The sequence below is a fragment of the Camellia sinensis genome, chromosome 2 (assembly GCF_055761805.1).
Source record: "Camellia sinensis isolate YWXY chromosome 2, ASM5576180v1, whole genome shotgun sequence".
Classification (NCBI taxonomy): domain Eukaryota; kingdom Viridiplantae; phylum Streptophyta; class Magnoliopsida; order Ericales; family Theaceae; genus Camellia; species Camellia sinensis.
This window is the reverse complement of record NC_138962.1, coordinates 93,532,486-93,540,167: the sequence shown is the minus strand read 5'-3', so window position 1 is coordinate 93,540,167 and position 7,682 is coordinate 93,532,486. Positions and strand designations below refer to the sequence as shown.

Sequence of the window (7,682 nt, the reverse complement as noted above, 5' to 3'; positions counted from 1 at the left end):
ATTGCTCATCTTATCGAGCTTGGCTCTACCAAGTAGAGCAAAGTCCCACGGTAGAGTCCTAAGCAAAAGCACCAGCTTGGGCTTGGGCATCCTCACCCTTACTCTACTAAGTGGAAAAGCATATTGCTCTTGAAAAAGGAAAACCCTAGCAGATGCTCCAAAGCTCACAACTACTCTCCAAAAATAAGAAACCTTGTAGATGTTTTAGGAAGAGTTTTTTTTTTTTGGAATGAATTAGAGTTTGGAAAGGGAAAAGAAAAAAGTGGATGAAATGTAGTTACATTTCATACACATTTTTCCTTTTCTTTTCAAAATGTCTTCCTAAATCCATAATCCAAACATTGTCTTAATCTTCCCAAGTTGGATATACATGTTTTCTGGCAGCTATAGCAACCATTCTACAAAACTCAATATACCTTTTAGGCTTCTAATGCCGGCAATCAAATACAGAAAATATAAAACACCTCATTGCCTTCATATTTTCTATCCACAAATGTAGACAACTAATAAAATTTGTACAGCTCCCCAGAATAAAAAATAAATTATTAAATAATTATTTATTGTTTTATCACATAGGCAGAAAAATTCCAATATTTCTCACCAACCTTTTATTTCGAGATATTTATAGGAGAGGAAGGAGTCCTCCTATCCTACTCAGCTAAATGTTGCTGAGGAGGTGGATGCTTTAACAATTGTCTTCTTAGACTGTGGTTGCCCAACAATAAAGAACTGTTCGAGATCAATGATGTTCCCCCTCATCTGCCTTGCCATTACTTCTCATCCTTTGAGCTAAGTGATAACCTGAGAAAGTGCTCTCCTTATCAACTTACATCTATCTGGGAACAAGCTGAGCAATTGTCATGCACTAGTTTTTAACAGATTAATTAGGTGAAAACTAATTAACCTAAGTACGATTATTCAATAAAAATCCTCATTTTTAATCTCCCTAATTATGTTATTTCAATTCTGAAACCATTTCCTCTTTGTTTCCATAAACTTCAAAATAATACCGTTTGCCTCAAAAAATGTTTTTACTACCATCCATGCACTTAGTTTTCTGAAAATCGAATCCAAAGTCATTAATGATACAATTCAAGTGTCCGTTTATCAAAGATGCTTCTTTTTTCTTCTTCTTTTTTTTTTTTTTTTTGGTGTGCGTGTGTATAAAAGGTCTCCACGACTGGGATAGTTTATATATTGAGAAACTAGGTTAACTCCACTGTTTTTATGGAAGTTCGATTGTTTCACAAAATTATTCCTTTTTATTTTATTTTCCATGAAAGTGCTAATTGAAGCCATAAACACCCATTTAATTATTTATTCAAACTAGTTCACACATGGTTTGGCATACTCTCACCTTGACATCCAACATCCCATATACATGGAAATGAAATGCCAAAATTAAATGCAGTCTAATATATAAATATCACAGACCAAGATTTACACAATTACAACAAAAAAGGAAGCTCTATGTCATGACCCAAACCTGCCCCTATGAATTAAGGTCATAACCGGCCAGTAATCAAAGGATTACCTGCGGCCTCAAACCAAACAAAAGATGTTCCATCAGAGTTAAGGGGCCAAACGGAAGCAAACTTACAAATTGTCCGTAGAGCCGTGGTTACATGGCACATCAAATAACACATATATGTATTCATTAATAACTCACACCAAAAAAGAAATCAACTTAAAGTGTTATACACACACAGGATCATTCCAGTATTAGCCAGCCTGGCCAAAACTTATATACAGAGGTAATCCAACAATTTCGCCAACATAACGAGATTGTAACAAAAGAACGAAAGGGGCAAAAGTAAGTCTCGTGCGTGAGACGTTTGGGCTGACTCTCCAAAACTTGACCTTCCACACAGACTTCACCGGGGCTGGGTTTGGACATCTCTTTGCTCACCTACATACACACGAATGAGTGTGAGCTAAAACCCAGTGAATAATATCGAATAAAGGTGCATAAATGAGATTCACATATATCAAACGGCCTTGGGCCCATTTAGGATCCTATTTAGTACAATATTTTAGTATATTAAGCGATTCAAGCCCGAACATATCAAATGGCCTCTGGCCCACTTCGTTCCTGTCAAACGGCCTTGGGTCCAATCATTCGTTCATGTCATATGGCCTTCGGCCCATTCATTCATTCATTCATGTCAAACGGCTTTTGGCCCCATTCATTCTTTCCTTCATGTCAGACGACTTTTGGCCCATACATTCATTCGTTCATGTCAAATGACCTTCGGCCCATTCATTCATGTCAAACGGCCTTCGGCCCATTCATTCGTGTCAAACGGCCTTCGGCCCATTCATTCGTGTCAAATGACCTTTGGCCTATTCATTTACGTATGTCAAACGGCCTACGGCCCAATCAATTGTATCTAACGGCCTTTGGCCCAACCATATGGCATAGCAAACATTTGTCCATAATTCAAATTAACAAATGTATAAGACTTATAGGAAAATAAGCAATTGGACAAGTAACATACTTCAAAATATCTTTACTAAGGTGCCGTTTGGTAACACTTACGTTTTCTGTTTATATTTACAAAAATTTTAAAAACTCAAATAAAAACTTGTTTGGTAAAATTTTTGATTTATAAATCAGCGGTCTCAGTTTATAAATTTGGCCAAAAAATGAAAACATAAAAAATGTGTTTCCATTTTGAGTTTTCAGTTTTTTTTTTTTTTTACCACCCAACACTAGCCACCACCCGCCACCATTTTCCACCACCGTCTTCCGCCTCCGCCGCCACCACCCACCCACCCACCCCCACCACCACCACCACCACCACTACCCACCACTAACTTGCCATCCAACTGCCACCACCCACCACTCACTACTACCATCCACCGCCCGCCACCACCACCTACTTGCCACCACCACTCACCGCCCACCTGCCACCACCACTATCCACCACCTGCCACCACCAGCCACCCGCCACCACCAACCACCACCACCACCACCACCACCCACCACCCACCTGCCACCCACTTGCCACCACCACTCGCCACCCGCCACCACCACCCACTCGTTACCACCTATCACCCGCCACTGTCACCCATCCACCCACCCACCACTACCACCATCTGCCACCTATCCGCCACCACCCGCCACCCACCTGCCACCTACCCGCCACCACCTGCCACCCACCTGCCACCTACCCACCTGCAACCGCCACCCACCTGCCACCACCACCCGCTGCCGCCGCCACTACCACCACCACCCGCCACCGTCACCCACCCACCCACCATCACCACCCGCCACCACCCGTCATCCGCCACCTACCTGCCACCACCACCACCACCCACTCGTTACCACCCACCACCCGTCGCCGTCACCCACCATCACCACCCACCATCACCACCCGCCACCACCTACAGCCACCTGTCATCCGCCACCCACCTGCCACCACCACCCACTTGCTACCACCCGCCACCGTCACCCATCCACTCACCACCACCACCCGTCACCTACCCGCCACCACCACCCACCACCCGCCGCCACCACCACCACCACCACCACCACCACCACCCACCCACCCACCACCACCGTCTTTCGCCGCCACTTGCCACCACTCGCCATTTCTCACTCTTTTTTATATTTTAAATTTTTTTTAAACATTTTGTCAATTACCAAACGCGTTTGTAGTTTATGTTTTTCTAAAAATAAACAAAAACCAGTTTATAAATTTTTTGTAAATATAAACTGAAAACGTAAACGTTACCAAACACACCCTAAGCTATTACTCACAGTGTTCTGCCGGTGGATTCACCCTTGAGCTCGACCCTACACATTACATAACACATATGGGTCACAAACGATTCAATCCTTTCTTAATTCATACAATCCTCTTAGGCTTCTTTCTTACCCTTTTAACTCATTTACAATACTTAATGTATGCCTAAGAGTGCTTAAAAATGGAAGAGAACGGAAAAATAATCACATAACATCTTTTCAAAATTTCAGAAACAGGGCTTCCCGCTCGAGCGTGGATTTGGCCGCTCGAGCGGACCCATTAGGTTTGCAAAAGTACTAGTTGCCTCATTTTTACGCTCGAGCGTGAATTCGGACGCTCGAGCTGAAAGTCACTCTACATAGCTCTCTGCTCGAGCGGACATCAATGTCTGCAAAAAAATTCTAGGAGCTCGCATTTCACACTCGAGCGACCATTACCCCGCTCGAGCGGACATACCGGATTCTGGAAATTCTAGAACTATTCTTGATGCTCAAACTCGACCTCCAAAGGTCCAAAACTCATGATTTTGGTTCAAAACATGCAAATACATTATACCACATGAGAATATAAGTGTATGGGACCGAATTGTTCAAAATCACAATCTAATTTCAAATAAATCCTCATTTCTTTTGTATGATCAAACCCATGCATTCAAGCTTCATCCAAAATTCATATCTCTACCAATTCAACATGCATGTTAGTCTTTAACCCCAATTCCATTTCAAATAGCACCAATGATGCTCATAACCATGAAAATCAACAAAACTATGCTTGCATGTATGTTTTAATACTCATATTCCCATATTCAACTTGATACATGCTTGATCATGCAAAATCATAGTAATTCTATACATACATGTGCATATTAATTTCAAATTCATCAATTATAACACAATTCTTGTTCTTGGTCGGCTATTCTTTTTGAAATCATATGGTTACAAACTCAAACCCATGAATTAAGGGTTGGTTACTGACCTAAGAGCTTCAATTCCTTCAAATTATGGTTAATTCTTGAGTTGGTTTTCAAATTATTCAAGTTTCTTGCTCAAATCTTCAATTGCCTTCACCCTCTCTCTCTCTAGCCGACCCTCTCTCTCTCTAAAGTGTAAAATCTGATTTTGAGCTCAAACAAATGAATGTGAGTGTATAATGCCCCCTTTATATAAGCTCCCTTAATCACATTTCATTAGTACTAATTAATTGAACACCATTTCATTAATTTAATCTAATTAATCTGAATCAATTTTTAATTAAATTTCACCGTAGGCTCAAAAATTTACGCTAATCACAATGACGTAATCAATTTCGGTTTCTGTAACTGATAAGGCCCTCAATTTAAATTCTAAAGCAGAAAATCAAATAGATTTTCCTACGGTGAACAGATAGAAATTCAAAATCACATATATTCGTGTAAACAACACTCAAAATCATACCAAGCATATAATTGCATTCATAGTTAAGGCTAATTAGCATAACACGGAACTGTGTTATCACACTCTATGCCCAAATCAATACATGGTCTCCAATCACAAACAAAAAGGATGGTGGCACACACAAGTCAATTAAGGTTGTGGTCTCTCGTCCGTACCTATCAGGTAGATGAGTGAGCAAACCAACACTTGACCATATTTTCTTCTACAACTAGGAGCTTCTCTAGTAAACACAGATAAAAAAAGGGTTGCTATTGTTATTATGTAGCATGAACAACAACTTTCTGTTCTCCTATGATTAGCCAAAGGAGTTTCTATATTTTGGAGAAGAAACTATGTACTTTCCCCAGACCCCGCTTGAGTGGGAGTTTCGTGCATTGGGTATGCCCTAAACTATGTAGTTTCCAAAAAAAGTAGAAGAAATACACCGGGTACCAATGTTATGCCTTGGGTCAAATTTGATACAATATCTATCTATCTAGTTATAACTAAACTTGTCAGCACAACAACATTGTTCAGATTTATTCACACGTCAACAAATTCAAGACAGTTGAAAAATTTTCAAAAATAAATTCACAAATCAACAAATTCTAGACTAATCTCCATAAAAAGTCAAGAAATTTCGAAAAAAGAAAGTTGCAAATGAAAATTCAAAAATTGCCAAACATCAAACTTAAAGATATTATCAAACTTAAAGATATTCAGACTTTAGAGTTTATTTAGGCAGACTTTGAATGGTACATTTCAATTGAAGGATACCTCTAAATTCTTTCGTTATTAACCTGGGTTGGACCACCCATCATCTCCTAGTTGGACCATACACAAAAAGATCCATGAAAATGTAGATTCAATGATGATTCTGAAATGAAAAATTAAAAAAAATGATTTACCTGAATCGTTGGAACAAGATCATCACAACCGAAACGAAAAAGATCTGAGAAAGCCCTTGATTTGGACCGATTTCAAACAACGATTTTCTCATTCGTTACAATCCAATCACTACGTCAACGATTTGAAATCATCTATTATCGATTTACCTTGATCGGCACTGCCAAAATGTGGGTGTGTGTGTGTGTGTGTGAGAGAGAGAGAGAGAGAGAGAGAGAATGCATGAATGAAGGGAAAAAAAAGGTAACAAGAATGGGAAAAAAATGAAAAAACATTTCTTGTGAAGTACAAAACATATTTGTCAAAAACGACTATGTGGTGTTTTGGAAGGATAAAAAAATTGATTTTTTTGATTAAAAAAATTAAAAAATTAAATTTTTACCTATTTTTCCAAAGTGCCCCATATATATTCTTTTGTGGCAGTCAATGTGTGCAACGATCACCTACAACGGTATGCATTTTTAGTTTGGGCTGTGATAGAGATCACTACGCGTGTAGAGTTTTAAATTGGAGGTTTTTCTCAAATTAGGTCTAGGTACTAATTTATATCTTAAATTAAGTTTAATTTGGTCGAATTCTCAAATTAAGTTAAAATGTGTTTACAAAATACACTTTCAGCATGTTTCTGGTCCAAGCGGACAAAATAAATAAAATTATAAAAGCGTAGTTAGAAAACATGACTTTAATTAAGAAACCGCTGTTGTTATTAACGTTTTCAGACCGATTTGAAAATACACTTTTAAAAGAAAGCGTGATTTGTAATCACACTTTTAAAGAAATATTTGCTTTTAATAGAAAACATGATTTGTTACTACGTTTTTAAAGAAATATTTATTTGTCCAGCATCTGAAATTAGTAAAAAAATATTTATTATTATTATTTTTTTTGATTGATTTCTCTCTTCAATCCACATTCTATAATTCACTTAGTCATCTTTTAGATCTTTATATATAAATTATTCATATAAAATATCATATTGATAAACAATCTTAGCTACCAAATTTTATTATTTTAATATTTAAAAATAAATTATCTAATTTTAAAATTATGTTTCTCATCCATTATTTTTTAAAAAATGATAAAATTATATATATGATTATCAGATCAATTTAATATTTACATAAATTTTTTTAAAAATAAACAGCATGAATTGTCTAAATAGTAGTGATTAAAAGCTCTAAAACTAGAATTCTAATTTAAGCTCTAATGATGTGGCATAAAAAAAAATAAAAAGAAAACCACAAATAAGCAAGCATAAACATCATATCACATGGTCCGTCCCATCATTAAAGCTCCTCCTAAAGCTTTAAAATTAAAGCTCTCAGTCATTTTTGTTGTCTAAATTAGATGTGTGACCATACGTCTTGCAAATAAATGAAAGTAAAAGTATAATGATGAATGACGCAGTTCTGACACTGTCACACTATTATTGAACAGGAGAATTATATACAAGTAAGAGTTAGAGAAAAAACAATCAACACATGGAGGGATATAAATAATACTTATATCTCTACAATTTTTCATTTACAACCCACCATAAACATATTTATATCCACCATGTGTTAATAATTTTTTCCCCCTCTTTTTTCTACCTAAATGCAATCCCCTTATTGAA

At 37.4% G+C, this 7,682-nt stretch overlaps 1 long non-coding RNA gene across 2 annotated transcripts; it reads right to left on the bottom strand.

Moving 5' to 3' along the window:
• Positions 1 to 1,390: 1,390 nt before the first annotated feature.
• On the bottom strand, positions 1,391 to 6,462 carry LOC145820193 (uncharacterized). 2 transcript variants are annotated; one of them, XR_014361359.1, is made up of 3 exons: positions 6,070 to 6,349; positions 3,764 to 3,799; positions 1,391 to 1,909 (listed from the first exon to the last, which is right to left on the bottom strand). It is a non-coding gene; the product is annotated as an uncharacterized LOC145820193 (long non-coding RNA). The 2 variants fall into 2 exon arrangements; XR_014361360.1 differs by lacking the exon at positions 3,764 to 3,799 and having other exon boundaries at positions 6,070 to 6,462.
• Positions 6,463 to 7,682: the final 1,220 nt, after the last annotated feature.